The 16,226-nt window shown below is 51.5% G+C and overlaps 1 protein-coding gene across 2 annotated transcripts in view; it reads right to left on the minus strand.

Moving 5' to 3' along the window:
* The window catches only part of LZTS3 (leucine zipper tumor suppressor family member 3), a 47,428-nt gene that overhangs the window by 15,815 nt on the left and 15,387 nt on the right, over positions 1-16,226 (minus strand). Inside the window, exon 2 of one of the 2 annotated variants that reach the window (XM_064419064.1) lies at positions 3,899-3,964. The exons of the other annotated variant lie outside the window; for it this stretch is intronic. The gene's annotated coding sequence lies outside the window, so the exon portion shown is untranslated. The remainder of the gene's footprint in view (positions 1-3,898; positions 3,965-16,226) is intronic. 2 annotated transcript variants of the gene reach the window in all.

The raw sequence follows: 16,226 nt of genomic DNA on the forward strand, positions 1-16,226 counted from the left end.
TTTGGGGGCTGCTCTTCCCCGGGCTGCTGAGGGAAATAAAAGTGAGCAGGCTTAGAAACATTTCCTTTTCCTTTCCGCCTGCTAATGAGATAATTACAGCCTTTTGTATTCTGGGAAACTACTTTCTCATTATGGGGGCCGCATCGGCTATTTACATAATAAGGCTGAAACAAAAGAGATGAGATGAAAAGACCCAGGCAGCTCTTGGGGGAGCTCTGTTGAGCTGCCAAGGGCCAGCCTGGCAGGATGACAGGACAGATTCCTGCATCCCCAGAGCTCCTCTGGTCTGGAGTGGGTGGCAGCACTTGACTCAGGATGTCCCCAGCATGGGATGCTCCTCACTCTCAGCTGTGAGGGTCCCCAGGGTCCTCAGAACCTGCTCACTCTTAACCCACCCACTGCAGTTCCTGGTGCCAGAGGGGTTGGGAGGGTGGCCACGAATCCAGACCCACATCAAGGGGTCATGCCAGCATCTCTGGGGCTCACGGTGGCACCACCAGAGGATGTTTGGTACCAAACTGGCCTGTCCCAGTTTCCTCCAGCTGTGGCCAAGGGATTTTCTGGGTAGCAACCTGTCCCATCCCACATCCCACATCCCATATTCCATATCCCATATCCCTGCTCCTTGTTTCACTTTCTGACTAAATGACATCATGGGTACCAGACTGTCCCATCCCATATCCCATATCCCTGTTCCTTGTTTCACTTTCTGACTAAATGACATCATGGGTACCAGACTGTCCCATCCCATATCCCATATCCCATATCCCATATCCCATATCCCATATCCCATACCCCATATCCCATACCCCATATCCCATATCCCTGTTCCTTGCTCCACTTTCTGACCAAAGGACATGATGGGTATCAGACTGTCCCAGCCTATTTCCCTGTCCCCCCAGTTGGCCAAGGGATGCATTGGTTACAAACCTGTCCCATCCCATTCCCATTCCCATTCCCATTCCCATTCCCATTCCCATTCCCATTCCCATTCCCATTCCCATTCCTCATTTCCATTTCCATTCCCCATTCCCATTTCCTCATTTCCCATTTCGATTTCCCATTTTCCCATTTCCTATTCCCATTCCCCATTTCCCATTCCCATTTCCCCATCCCCCCAGCTGGCCAGGGTGTGCCAACCTGTCCCACCCCATGTCCCAGTTCCCTGTCCCCCCAGTTAGCCAAGGGATGCATTGGTTACAAACCTGTCCCATCCCATTTCCCATTCCCATTCCCCATTCCCCTTCTCCATTTTCATTCCCATTCCCCATTTCCATTTTCCCATTTCCATTCCCCATTTCCCATTTCCCATTCCCATTTCCCCATTTCTATTTCCCATTTCTCATTTCCATTCCCATTCCTCATTTCCATTCCCCATTCCCATTTCCCCATCCCCCCAGCTGGCCAGTGTGTACCAACCTGTCCCACCCCGTGTCCCAGTTTCCTGCCCCCACAGCTGCCCAGGGGCACACTGGCTACCCAGCTGTCCCTCCCACACGCCGTGCCCTGTCCCCGAGCTGGCCAGGGAACTCTCTGAGCACCAAACTGTCCCTGCCAGCCTCGCCACCTCTCTTCCCCAATAAAGGCCCCATTGTTCCCGACAAACCCTGAACAGAGCAGCCTGCTCCACCTTCCCTGGCCAGTCCTCCCACTCTGCTATCAGTTTTCCTCGCCGTGTTTAAGGGACACAGTCCACTGCCACCCTGTCCCCATCCCCCAGGACGTGGCAGGAGGGGGAATCGTGGCGAAGCACGGCCACAGTGGAGCACACAGCCTTGGATCTGTGCCCTCCTGCTTGTCCCTCCTTCCCTCTCAGCTCCCTGAGGGTGTTCCTGGAATGGACACCCTGCCACAGCTTCCTGGAAACCTTTTACTGACAGTGAAATAATCAGTGAATCAATCTGGGCATGGCTGTTGCTCATCCTGAGCAAGCTGCTCCACCTATCCCAAGCCCACCTCCTCCATCCCAGCTCCTCATCTCTGGGGGGTTTCATCCCAGTTTTAACCCACAGGATTTTCTGGATCTGAAAGGCAGAGTGGAATTAAAAGCCAAGCACCTGGCAGGCCATGCCAGTCTTGAGCTGTTCCAGTAAGGGAAGAAATCAGAATTATTCAGGAGGCTGCAGCAAGGTGGGCAAAGCCCCAGAGAAACCTTGGCAAGTGACAGGGAGGTGTGACAAGGTACATTTGTACAGTCCCAGGGAGGCTTTTTTGTCTCATCCTCGGAGGTTTTCAAGCCCTGAATGGACCAGGCAGGGTCCACCAGCAGCAGGATGGCCTGGAGGGCTCCTGGGGTCCTTTCCACCAGGAATTATCCTGCCGTGGAGTTTTTTACACACTGGATATTTTACACACTAGCATTGCCCTGGCCAAAGTCCTCATCCTCAGGGGGATTTTCCCCCTTTTCCCCATGTGCTGTCGGAGCCCCGGCTTTGGATCCAGGCTGGCATCCTGCAGGAGGCACCTGAGGGCAGACAGGAAGGATTTTCCATGATTTATTCATGCCCATCATCCCAAGGGGCAGCAGGACAGGATGGTTTCAAGCTCAGCCCAAAGTGCCATCCCAAATCCTGTGTGTCCATCAGGAAGGGTTCATCCGTGGTCTTTTGGCTGCTCCCAGGAGACAGCCAGGGCCAGCTGTGTCATTGTCCCCAGTGAGGTCCTGATGGCAATCTCTGCTCAGGAAAGCACAGGGAAAACTCCCTGGATTCCCTCAGTACAGGGCAAGGGCAGTTTGATGGAGCAGCCTCAGTGCTGGCTGAGGGTCTGGGATGCCCCATACCATGGGCTGGACTGCTTGGGGTCCTCCCAGCCCTGTGTGCCTCAGTTTCCCCTCGTTAAGGGGCTGCCAGTGGGATCCAGGGTGAGATTTCCCCACCCTGAACAGTCCATCTCCGTGCACCCCACCTCTGCTCTGACCCCCTGGTGCAAACCCAGCCCAGCAGGTACTTCCCATCCCTAAAAAAAAAACTGGAAAGGGTCCCACCAGCTCAGCCCTGCACTAATACACTGAATTTCTTTTGGAAAGGTGGCTGGAATTGAGGTGATGCCAGCTGAGCCCGTGGGACTCCCCAGCACGGGGGATATGGGGAAGCTGCTGGTCACCACTGGAAGCATCCCAGCACAGAGCCACATCCCTTTCCTGGCTCCCCAGCAGCTTCCTGAGCATCCTCACACATCCCCACCCCCCAAATCTCAGCGATCCCAATGTGATCCCCAGCTCCACGGCCCCAAATACCCGGAGTACCCCTCTCTTTGTCACCAGCCCCCCCTGCGACGGGGTATTGCAGTGTGGGGGACCCAATCCTGCTTTTTGGGATGAGCCATCACCCCCAGAGCGGCTCCACGGAGCCGTCCCCCGAGCCCTGCCACCCCCAAACTTCTCCCAAACCTCTGTCCCCGCAGAAGGACAAGGAGGGGACCGCTGCCACCGGCCGCCCACGCCACCAGCCCGGCTGTGATTTATCATTAACTCGCCCCGAGGAGTTTGTTGGGCTCGGAGCCAGCCCGGGAAGCGCTCGCTCCTCCCCGGACACCACGCTTGGAGCAAACCCCCATGGTGGGCGCCTTGTCCCCAGCGCTGCTGGACCGGAGCGATGCCCTAAAATCCGCCGGGATGCAGGGTCTGGGTGCTGCGGGGGTCCCAGCTGGATGCAGGGGGGGTTTATAGAGGGGAAAATCACAGTTTTCCCCACCCACCCCATCTCTGGGGGGAGCGCAGCCCGGTGTGCCCCCCAAAAAATGAGCTGCAAAGCGTCCCAGCAGCTCAGCCCTGCCCTAAATCCACCGCAAACCCTTCGCTCCCTGCCCGGCCCCAAACAAAGACACCCAGCCAGGAGGGGGAAGGAGAGGAAAGCAAAGATCCCACAAAAAGCCGGCACCCCACCCCGGGATTTACCTGGACAAGCCAGGGGCGCATCCTGCAGCTCCCCATCCTCCGCCGACCGCCAAACTCATTGTTTGCCTGCGTGGTATCCCGGGAAAAAGTCCAAAATAATACCTGAGGAGAGCAACCTGCTGCTGGGCTGGGGCCAAGGGCTGCCCTTCGCTCGGTGGGATTGGCCACGGAGCCCGCAGCAGCTTTAACCCTTTGTGCCCGCCTCCGGCAGGGCTTTGGGATGGCTCCGTCTGCCTCAAAAGGGAATTCGGGGCTTGTTTTAGCAGGAATGGGAAGTTTGGGGTCAGACGCCGGGATTTCCAAAAGAAGGATTCGGAGTTTGGCTTTGTCTGTTTTGAGATGGGGGTTTTGGGGCGTGATGGCTTGTTTCTGTGAAAGTAAGGGTTTGTGGGTTTGGGAGGTTTTGGGGTTTGCTCAAATAGAGATTTATGGATTTCAAAGGTTTTGGGGTGTGCTCAAATAGAGATTTGTGGATTTCAAAGGTTTTGGGGTTTGCTCAAATAGAGATTTGTGGATTTGGGGTTTGCTCAAATAGGGATTTATTGATTTGGGAGGTTTTGGGGTGTGCTCAAGTAGGGATTTGTGGATTTCAAAGGTTTTGGGGTGTGCTCAAATAGGGATGTGTGGGTTTGGGAAGTTTTGGGGTTTGCTCAAATAGGGATTTATTGATTTGGGAGGTTTTGGGGTGTGCTCAAATAGAGATTTGTGGATTTGGAGTTTGCTCAAATAGGGATTTGTGGATAGCTCAAATAGGGATTTATTGATTTGGGAGGTTTTGGGGTGTGCTCAAGTAGGGATTTGTGGATTTCAGAAGTTTTGGGTGTTGCTCAAACAGGGGTTTGTGGATTTGGGAGGTTTTGGGGTTTGCTTAAATAGAGACTTGTGGATTTGGGGTTTGCTCAAATAGGGATTTATTGATTTGGGAGGTTTTGGGGGTTGCTCAAACAGGGATTTGTTGATTTGGGAGGTTTTGGGGGTTGCTCAAATAGAGATATGTGGATTTCAAAGGTTTTGGGGTTTGCTCAAATAGGGATTTGTGGATAGCTCAAATAGGGATTTATTGATTTGGGAGGTTTTGGGGTGTGCTCAAATAGGGATTTGTGGATTTCAAAGGGTTTGGGGTTTGCTCAAATAGGAGTTTGTGGGTTTGGAAGGTTTTGGGGTTTGCTCAAATAAGAATTTGTGGGTTTGGGAGGTTTTGGGGTTTGCTCAAATAGAGATTTGTGGATTTGGGATTTGCTCAAATAGGGATTTATTGATTTGGGAGGTTTTAGGGTGTGCTCAAATAAGGATTTGTGGATTTCAAAGGTTTTGGGGTTTGCTCAAATAGGGATGTGTGGGTTTGGAAGGTTTTGGGGTTTGCTCAAATAGAAACGTGGATTTGGGAGGTTTTGGGGTTTGCTCAAATAGGGATTTGGGGTTCAGAGGCTTGTTTTATCTCAGGGAATTTGGGGTCAGACTGTTTTACTTCAAATGGGAATGTTGGGTCTGACAACTTGGTTTTGCAAAGAGAAAGTTTTGAGGGTCTGACAGCTTTTTTTTTGCTTAACTGGAATTTTGGGATCTGACTGTTGGGTTCTTTTGTTTTAATACTTTCTTCTCAAATAAAGAATTTTAGACTCTCAGAACTTGGTTTTCTCAAATGAGGAATTTGAGATTCAATTTGCTCAAACAGGGGTTTTAGGATCAGACAGCTGGGGTTTGGGTTGCTTTTCAAAGAGGGAATTTTGGGGTCTGATGGCTTGGTTTTGATCAAATGAAGATTTTTGGGATCAGGTAACTTATTTTATTTTGGCTAAAGGGGGATTTTGGGGTCTGGCAGCTGGGTTTTCCTCAAATAGGGATTTGGGGTCTGACTGCGTGTTTTGTTTTTTGTCTGTTTGTTTTTCAAAAGGGGATTTTAGGGTGTGGGAGGCTTCTTTGGGTACAAATAGAGATTTGGGACTGGGCTTTTTTCAAATGGAATTTTGGGGTCTGACAAATTGGGCTTTTTTTTTTTTTTCAAGTGGGGAGGGATCAAACCAGCTCATTTTCACTCAAATACTAATTTTGGGATCTTTCTATCAGGGGACCCTTCTCAACTTTCCCATCCTCCTGGGGATGCTTCCCAGCTGTGTGGCTGAAGTGAAAGGCTGTGAAGAGCTCTGAAAAAAGGGCAGATGAATGGGATGATGCATCCATAGAAGGGTTTGGTTTGGAAGGGACCTTAAAGATCATCCAATTCCACCCCCTGCCATGGGCAGGGACACCTCCCAGCACCCCAGGCTGCCCAAGCTCCATCCACCTGGCCAAAAGCTGGGTGTGGATGCTGTCCTCTTTCCATTCCATCACTCAGAGCACAGCCCTGGTGGCACAGGATGGCCCAGAGCTCCTTTTCCCACTTCCCCAGCTGCCAGCGCTGCGGCAGGAGAGCAATCAGCCTTCCCATCGGGGGCCAGCCAGCCTCAGCACTTACTCTGCATTATTCGCAGCCGTGGAGGGAGGGAAATAAAGCCACACAATGCTGCCACTTATTTAAACACATTTTCTCAAGTGAGTTTTCTGTTGGCAGGATGTCTGGGCATCAAAGGAGTCGCCGGTCGGGGCCTCGCAAACGGGGCCGGTGTTGGTGGGCAAACAACAGTGAGAGCAGTAAAACAGCAATAATGCCAAAATAATCAAATTTGGGTTAATGTGCATTTGAAACAGAGCAAAACGCGCTGCTGGGGTGCATGGGGAAGGTGTAAATTATACCACAATGCATTCCTGTGGAGATTCGAGCTCGCAATTTTGCCCTTAAGCTGCAGAAGCAGAGAATTCTGACAAATGGGCTGGTGTGGGGATGCGTGTGCACCTTGGGAGCAGCCACGCAGACAGAGAGCCCTTTCCATCCCTGCTCTGGCAGGGACCAGGCTGAGGAGCTCTGCTGGGACGTGGATCCTTCCCAGCAGTGGGATTTGGGGAAGCTGCCCGAGCACAGGAGCCTGTGGCTGCCCAGCAGGAGCTGCAGCAGTTCCAGGTCTCAGAGGAGACAGGCAGCTTCCTGACACTGCAGCTGCAGGAGGCTGTGCTCATGCTCCCTGTGAGAGCTGAGTTATGTTTTAGCACTCCCAACAGATGAATAAATCATGATAGCAGAGATTTTGGAGAAGGCTGGAAAATCCAGGATAACCCGTGCTCCTGGTGCTCTCAGGTGGGATATAAACCTTTGAACCCCCAACTCCTGTTTCTAACCCAGGAACCTCTCTGCCCACCTCCAGCAGAGCCCCTCCATCACCCCTGAGAGCCAACGGAGACCCCCAGTTCTCACCCAGCACCCCTTTGTGCCAGGGCTCCTGCACAGCCAGCTGCACCCAGGCCACCGTGTTCCCCTGTCCCCATGGGACAAAGCCACCAGGACCTGGTCTCAGCCCTTTGTGGGGTTTATTGTGCTCTGCTCTGCCCTTTTTGGATGGCCATGGTCAAACTGTGTCACCCAGATCCAACCACTTGAGCTGACCTCCATCCTGGAACTACAGGGTTGGGTTCACCCACCTAAAAAACTTTCCCTACCCAGCCACGATGTCCTTGCTCTGTCTTGGGCTCAGGCTTTGAACATCCACCCAAAGCCTTCTTCCTCTTGAAGAAAGGAAAAACTTGCTCTTCTAAAGTCCAAACTCTTTGTTCCCTTGTCCTTCTGTTTTCTTCTCCCTTTTCCTTGCAGCCCCCTGGGATTTCCATTCTCTCCGAGCTGTTTAATTTCAAGATCCCCAAGCTCTCTCAAGTGCACTTTGCAGGATTGGTTCAGTGCTCTTTGCACTGATCAGACAAGGAGGAAAACATCAGCTGCAGTGAGGTCTGGAGGAGCATCATGGGCTGGGCCATTCCCCAGGGAACAGGGGTGGAAAGCTTGGATGTGGGGGTGGAGATGGGGATGGGAGCAGAGACAGCAGCTCCCTGCACTGGGATTTCTTCCTGGAAACCTCTGGGGAGCTGCTTTTCAGTACAAGACATCCCAATGTGAGCAAGAGCCTCCCTCCTCTCTTCACCCAGACTCCTTTATTTAGAGGGAAGATAATTTTCAAATTGAGAAGCAAAAAAAAACCCTAAATACACTTTGAGGTCATGAATGAAGTGGCATCTCCATCCCAGGATGTCTCAGTGCCTTGGCTGGGCAATGCCAAGGTCTGCTGATGAAGACAGTTCTGAATTTGTGCTGGAGGCCTCCAGAGCTTCCCAACCAGCACCACAACAACTGAAACCCAGCTCAGACCTCAGCTGTGAACTGACTGTGCCTGTAGGTGCTTGGCACCCACCAGGCTGGGCACTAAACCAGAATTCCTGCAGCACCTCCTTGCCAGGCTCTGCTTGAAGCTCTTCCCTCCTCTCTGTTGTTAACGCAGAGATTTCCAGCCCTGTTTTCAGAGGAAATACCCTGTTTTCTGTGACAGCCAATGGGTGTGGAACACCCAAGGGCTTCCCTGTGTTTGTGGAGAGATTCTGCCTTGCCTGGTTTGTTGAGTGATCACAGGGACCACGGCCAAACGTGCAGGATGGGGCTGGTAGGGGAGCATGACTACACCATGCCAGGAAATCCAACCTTTCTGCTGGGAATGCTGATAAAATCCCCAGCAGCCTTCACAGCCTGAGCAGGCTCTGTGGCTGAGCTCCCAGCAGAAATGGCACCCAGAGTTTGTTTGTGCAAGAACAAACTGGTTATGTGATCAAAGAAACCTTCTCTGCACCTGGGGGCTCACCAGCACAGGGACATCCCACTGCTCTGGAAGTGAAAATGCTGGCAGAGGCTTTTCCTGCTCATTAAATGGAATGATTTGAGCCTGTGTGAGACCTCCTCATACCCACACAGAGCTGGGGATGGGAGAGGACCTTCTCCAAGCTGCCACAGGGGGTCCTGAGGCTGGGTTGACCCCAAAAATCTGGGTTGATGCCGGCTGCTGCAGTGGGGGACACTTTCCATCTCCAATCCATGACATCTGCCTGCTCAGCTTGAGCCAGCACGAACAAGCCAAAAGACTCTGGTTTATGTCATCCAGAGGGATGGTTTCCTATTCTGGAAAAAAACCATCCCTGCTGGTATAAGCTGTCTCCTCCTGTAGCAGCACAGAGCAGACAAAGCCTCGCAGTGCTGGCAAGCCACAGCCTGGTGCATGGGCCAGCTCTTCCCAGAAATCAGGAGAGGCTGCTGCACCTCCACCTGTGGGTGCTGAAGGCCCAAAGCGTGTGCTGGGTGTCCTGGCCACAGGATTTGGGTCGGGTCTGAGCTGCCTGCGGGGACGATGTGAATTCTCAGGTTTCCCAAATAATGTCTAGGCCGGAGAATTGTGGAATCTTAGAGTCATAGAATGGTTTGGTTTGAAAGAGACCTTAAAGATCATTCAGCTCCAACCCCCTGCCAAGGGCAGAGACATCTTCCACTGTCCCAGGGTGCTCCAAAACCCCTCCAGCCTGGCCTTGGACACTTCCAGGGATCCAGAGGCAGCCACAGCTTCTCTGGGCATCCTGTGCCAGGGCCTCACCACCCTCACAGGGAAGAATTCCTTCCTAATATTTAGTCTAAATCTCATCTTTAAATTTAAAACCATTCTTTATGCATCAGATTGGATATTAGGAAGAATTTTTTCAGAGAAAGAGTGATAAAATATTGGAATGACCTGCCTGGGGAGGTGGTGCAGTCACCATCCCTGGGTGTGTTTAACAAAGCCTGGATGTGGCACTGGGTGCCAGGGTTTAGTTGAGGTGTTGGGGCTGGGTTGGACTCCATGATCTTGAAGGTCTCTTCCAACCTGTATCATTCATTGATTCATTCATCCTTGGGTGATTATCCAGAATGAAGAAAACAAATTCCCCCCCCCTGCCCCATTCACAGTCCCAAAGCATCAGGGCAAGTAAAAATAAATTGGAGCAAACCAGCTAGCAGCCAGGAGGGCCAGATTAGCACTGAAATCACCAGGTGGTCAAGGATCCTGCTTGGAAATGCCCTCTCTGTCCATATCAGGAATTAGGGATTTGTCACAGCCCCCTTGGCTCAGGGTGGGAGGTGTTTTCCAGGGAGGAACAGGTGCAGAATGAAGTTGTGTGTGCTCAGGTTGTCCCGTCCATCTCCAATCTCCATCTCCATCATCCCAATCTTCTGCTCCATTTCCATCTCCAATCTCCATTTCCATCTCCATCTATCCCCATATCCATCTCCATCCATCTCCATCTCCAATCTCCATTTCCAATCTCCATCTCCATCATCTCCACCATCTCCATAATCTCCACCATCTCCATCTCAATCTCCATCATCTCCATCATCTCCATCTCCATCATCTCCATCATCTCCATCTCCATCTTCATCATCTCCATCTCCTGCTCCATATCCATCCCCAATCTCCATTTCCATCTCCATCTCATCTCCATCATGGCCAGCCTCTGCTCTGGGGAAGAATTGGTGGCTGAGTGGCCTCAGCAGAAGGATGTGAATCCTCAGGTCTTGGAAAGATCCTCTGGAGGGGCAGTGGAACACCAAGCAGGAAGCCTGGAGCACCCCTGTGGTGGCTCCCAGGCCTCTCTGGGTAGGACACAAGGTTGTCAGTCCCTTTCCAGGCCCAAGGACACAGCTGAACAGCCCACGGAGCACAGGGAGGGATTTGGCTAAAATGCCACCTGAATGTGACCACCTGATGGCCCTGGACTGTGGGAATTTGGAATTTGCAGTTAATGAATGACCTGAGTGCCACAAACACATCCCCCAGGTCCTGCTCCACGTGGCTCTTTGTCCTCAGAGGAATGTGGGCATTCCCTGCCCTGAGGACACATTCCTTTGCAGGCACTGGCACTGACCCATGACTGGAAACCAGTTTCCCTGGTTGGTGAATCATGATTTTGCCTCCAGTTCTGCTCCAGCCGCCATCTCCCTGGCTTCCTTTCCTTTAGGCTGTGTGGCAAATTCCCCCATTTCCCAACTCTGCTTCCCAGACACTGAGGGATTCAGCCTTGTTCATCTCCAGGCTCCTCCTCCTCCTCAATCCATGCCCTGCCTTGGATGCCATGTGGAGAAAAAAAGAAGGAAAAGTCTTCACAACCCAGATTTGCAGCTTTGGTGGCATCAGAACTCGGAATCACCCCTCTGCATCACATATTAATCCTTAAAAACAGCAAGGAAAGATCCAGGTTTGTCCAGGGATGGAAGAGGGTGGGAGCACAGAGCCAAAATATGTGCTGCCTCTGCAGGGTGATGCCTCCAAGCTGCTTACCAACCCTTTTTCCTGAATATTTATGGCCAAGGGAGGGTTTTACTGGTCATGCCAGGGGATTGTGTGCCCCCTGAGCAGCACTGATTTTGGGGGACACCTCTGTCCTGGAGATACCCATGGCTTGGACCTCAGTGGCCTGCAGGCAGTGTGACAGAGAGAATTTGAAGTGACAAAATGGAAAAACTCAAAAGAGGATCCACAGGCAGAAAGGAAAATCTTCGTAAGGATCCACAGGCAAAAATCCCTTTTGTGTTGGAAGCATTTTTGGCTGTGATCATGCTATGATTTTGCCCTGTCAGGAATGACTTTGTGGATCACATAGAACATCCTCCTGCATTCTGGAGCAACCTTTGGAGCAACTCAAGCGTTTGTGACCCACCAAGCCTTCACCCTGCAGGGTCAAACCAGCTTTTTTCTGCTGTTTTCGTGCATCCTCATCATCCCCAGCCCATTTTTGGGAGGGTGCTCCTCCACAGTAGGAGGGTGGAGCAGTTGGCTCCTGGTCCAAGCCACAGGAGATGCCAGAGATGGGGGAAACCTGGCTCCAAGGTGATGTCCTTCCAGGAAGAGGGGCCTTCTCCTTCTCCTTCTCCTTCTCCTTCTCCTTCTCCTTCTCCTTCTCCTTCTCCTTCTCCTTCTCCTTCTCCTTCTCCTTCTCCTTCTCCTTCTCCTTCTCCTTCTCCTTCTCCTTCTCCTTCTCCTTCTCCTTCTCCTTCTCCTTCTCCTTCTCCTTCTCCTCCTCCTCCTCCTCCTCCTCCTCCTCCTCCTCCTCTTCCTCCCCCTCCTCCTCCTCCTCCTCCTCCTCCTCCTCCTCCTCCTTTTCCTTTTCCTTTTCCTTTTCCTTTTCCTTTTCCTTTTCCTTTTCCTTTTCCTTTTCCTTTTCCTTTTCCTTTTCCTTTTCCTTTTCCTTTCCCTTTCCCTTTCCCTTTCCCTTTCCCTTTCCCTTTCCCTTTTCCCAGCCCTGCCATCAACTCCTGCTCCTTCACGGAGGGATAATGAATGGGGAAACCCAGGAATGGCATTTCTCTGGAGCTGCCCCTGTGCTCCCAGCTGGCCTGTGGACCTCACCCATCACCTTCTGAACCAGCCACGGGTGAGGAACCAGAAGAAGGAGTCGAGGGGATGGGCCAGGGAGGGAAAATTTCCATAGCTGCATAATAAAGGTGATTACATAAGGGCATCCTGCGTCATCTGCGGCTGGCATCTCCGGAGAAGTAATTACATCTGCACCACACATCTAAAGAAAATATTATCACATTGGCTTCCAAATTCTATAATTAGCTCCTGCAAGATGTGTGCCAGGGGCTTTATCATCCCGTGTACGTTGGCTTCAGAGCCAGGCACAGACACAAGGAGGTTTTTTTTCATTTGCCAGCTAGGAAAATATTTGGAGTTTAGAGTGGCAGCTGACCTGAGTCCCCCTGGAAAGGGCAGCTCTGAGGGTTTGAATTGGTGTGTAAAGAGTGAAATATTTTCCTGGTCTCCCTCAGTGCCTACCAGGCCGTGGGGATCCAGCAGGAGGGCAGGAATGGCAAAGCCAGAGCTTGGCTTTCCCTCCTCCTTCAAATACTCTTTGATTTCTGCCCTGATGCTCTGAACCTTTTTTTCCCTCACTAAATAAATGACCTGATTTGCAGGGAGGTGTTGCCCTCACAGGTTCCTGGGCTCTGTCATATAAAACAAACCCCTTTTGCTCACCCAGCTTTGGACTTCAGAACCAACTTTGGGCTTTGAACACTTCTCCCTTCCCTCCAGATCCTCAGCAAAAGGAAAAAAAAAGAGGCTTTGAAATGGAAGCAGAGGCTGCAAAGCTCTTGGTTTGATGGAGGGCTTTTCATGTAGAGCTGGAGATGGCCACGGGACAAGCTGGCAGCACGAGGGACACGGCAGGGCAGGGATGGATGGGAGGATGAATTTGGTTTCCTTCTGTTTTCCATTTGCTCATAACCAGCCTGGGAGCCCTGGAAAGTGCCAGCAGCTCTGCTGCAAACAAAACACTGAGCAGATTTCTCCACCTCTCCTCCAAAGAAGCTCCTCCAGCAATTACTTCAGCTGGGAAGTGAGGCTGTGCACGACCAGGAGAGTGGGAGGGAGTGCCAAAATCCCAAGGGCTTGGTGAGAAAACGGTTGTGTTGTGTGTGAGAGAGCGTGTGAGTGTGAGAGCGTGTGTGTGCAGCTTGGATAAACCATCCTCAAGTGGGAAAACATCCTCTCTGTGCTGGCCTCGTGGAGTGGGGTGGTGACAGCTCCTCCCTGTTTCTCAGTTTTGTGTTGTTTCCACTCAGAAGATGCAGAGAACTGGAGGATGGGGAGAGAGGAGGACTCCAAAGCTCAGCACACTCCTCATTTAGGGCCAGACCTAACAAAACCTGGGAGCTGCCCTGTGAGGATTGAATAACCCAGGGGACACGAGGTGAGACCTGCCCCAAAGACCATTTTGCATTTTGCTCCTGTTCACGACCAGTCCCAGGAGCTGCTGGATGTGTCAGTGATCAGAAATGGTCTTTCCAGGAGAGGAAAACCCAGTCAGAAAGCAAGCATGGAAAAAAACCATCTGTGATGTCTCTACTGAGATATTTCCAGCCCCTCTCGTGCTTTTCTCCAACACCCTGTGATTGAAATAAAACCTTTCTCCATTGCCCCAGTCAGCCTGAGGATCATCATCACAGCTGAGTCACAGAATGGTTTGGGTGGGAAGGGACCTTAAAACTCATCCAGTCCACCCCTGCCATGGGCAGGAACACCTTCCACAATCCCAGATTGCTCCAAGCCCTGCCCAGCCTGGCCTTGGGCACTTCCAGAGTGGTGACAGCCACAGCTTCTCTGTGTAACCTGTGCCAGGGCCTCCCCAGCCTCACAGGGGAGAATTTATTCCCAATATCCAGTCGAACCCTGCCCTCATTCCCCCACATCCAAAGTCCCTCTGCAGCTCTCTTTTAGCCCCTTTAGGTACAGACTTTGTGACTTTTTCTCTGCTCACCTGAGCTTTCTGTTTTGGTGGGGCTCCCCAGAATGTGGGGTTGAGTTGTTTGGCTGCACCTTTGGGGACAAAAAGCTGCTGGCCTTGCCCTTCTGCCCTCACCCTGCTCATGTATGGTTTTCACTGCTTCCCTCCCAGTGCTCCTGGGGAACAATTAAAAAAAGCCAAAAAACAACCTCTTCTTTGGGATTTTTCCCTCTTCAGCAGCAGTGTCCCAGGGAGAAGGTAGGAATGACACCCCAGTGACACAGCCCTGGGAAGCAGAGGGGTGGAGAAGGGTGGTGTGGGAGCAGGGAGAAAGGGAAAGCAGCTTTGTCAGTGATTTGCAGGAGAGAGAACGAGCTCCTGTGAGGTTTGGGTGGCTCCATGGTGAACGTGGGGGTGCTGGGGAGGGGCTGGGAACACAAACCCTGTGAGGAACAACTGAGGGAGCTGGGGGTGCTCAGCCTGGAGAAAAGGAGACCCAGGGGTGACCTTATCACTCTACAGTTCCCTGAAAGGTGCCTGTGCTCAGCTGGGGCTGGGCTCTTTCTCCAGCAGCACTGACAGAACCAGAGCACACAGCCTCCAGCTGCACCAAGGGAGATACAGGTTGGATATCAGGAAAAAGTTTTTTATAAAAAGGGTGATAAAGTTCTGGAATGGCTGCCCAGGGAGGTGGTGCAGTCACCATCCCTGGGTGTGTTTAACAAAGCCTGGATGTGGCACTGGGTGCCAGGGTTGAGTTGAGGTGTTGGGGCTGGGCTGGACTGGATGATCTTGAAGGCCTCTTCCAACCTTGAGATTCTGTGAATTCTGTGGATTCTGTGAATCCTGTGAATTCTGTAAATTCTGTGAACTCTGTGCTGGGTTAATGCTCGGATTTGATGACCTTTAGAGGTTCTTTCCAACCTCCACCATTCTGTGACTTGATGTTCCCAAAGGAATGCAGCAATTCCTACTTGGGGCTGTCCATCCCTGCTGAGCCAGCCCAGAATCTGTGGCCTAAACCCAGGCAAATATTCCTGGTGCTTTGTGCAAGGATTTGCCAGGGGAGAAGGCTGCAGCACCACCTGCTCTCTGCACTCCTCAGCTTTCCTCTCATCCCTCCTTGAGCTCAGGGAAGCAGAATTCCTCAGGCGTGCATGGAAAATGGGCAGCACTTGTGAAACAAGCACCAGAGGAGCTTGGCACATGTTCCAAGCTTGCACTTCATCTATTTGGGACAGAACTCAGCCTGGCACAGCATCCTCATTAATTTCTCTGAGCTGGGAGCAATCCCACGCCGTTCATCTCACCTGTGCTGCTGACAGGGACTGCCGTGGGATCTGCCTGTGCAGACACCAGGAGGATTCCCTGCCTTTTTCCTCGGTAGTTTCGGGGTTTTTTAAAAATGAATCTGTGCTGACAAATTGCTCAGACGTTCCCAGGGGGATCTGCAGGAGCATCAGTGGCTTTTGGGTATCATTTCAGGACAGAGACACAGCCAAATGACACACAGATGTGGAGCTGTATCCTTTTTTCAGTTTTTTAGCAGAAAAAGGGAAGAAGATGAAGGTAAAAATAAGAGAGAAAATGAAGAAACCTCTTCCTCAGGCTGTTGGTGACCTAGAGAGCTCCCTGCCATGGGATGCAGTTGATGTTCAGTGTTTGAGGGGAAACTTGGCAAGTTCATGGACCAGAAATCCATCAGGATCTGCTGTAAATTGCACAGAAGGCAGATTTGGGAGTGTATTGAGGGAATATAAAGCAGGCTGTCAGAGTGACCCTTTTCCACCTATCCCTGCCCATTGCTGATAGAATTGTTCAGCTTGGGAAAGACCTCTGAGATCATTAAGCCCAAAAATTCATATTGATTCTCATCCCTAAAACATGAAGTGCCCCCATTGTGTCCCAGGAATGCAACAGACAGTGCAGAAAGAGCTGTGAAAATTCAGATTGTTGTAATCCAGGGGTGCTTGGGTTCATGATTACACAAAAAAAAAACCAAAACAAAACCAAATTTAAAAAAAAAAACAACAAAAACACCTGCAAACGCCAACCCCCCCCCAACACCCCCCAAAAAACCCCAATAACCTAAAACCCCAAACAAACAAAACCCCAAAACAGCAACAAAAAAGCCAAATAAACCACAAAAACCCCAAAAAACCAAACC

The sequence above is a fragment of the Passer domesticus genome, chromosome 4 (genome assembly GCF_036417665.1).
Source record: "Passer domesticus isolate bPasDom1 chromosome 4, bPasDom1.hap1, whole genome shotgun sequence".
NCBI lineage: Eukaryota > Metazoa > Chordata > Aves > Passeriformes > Passeridae > Passer > Passer domesticus.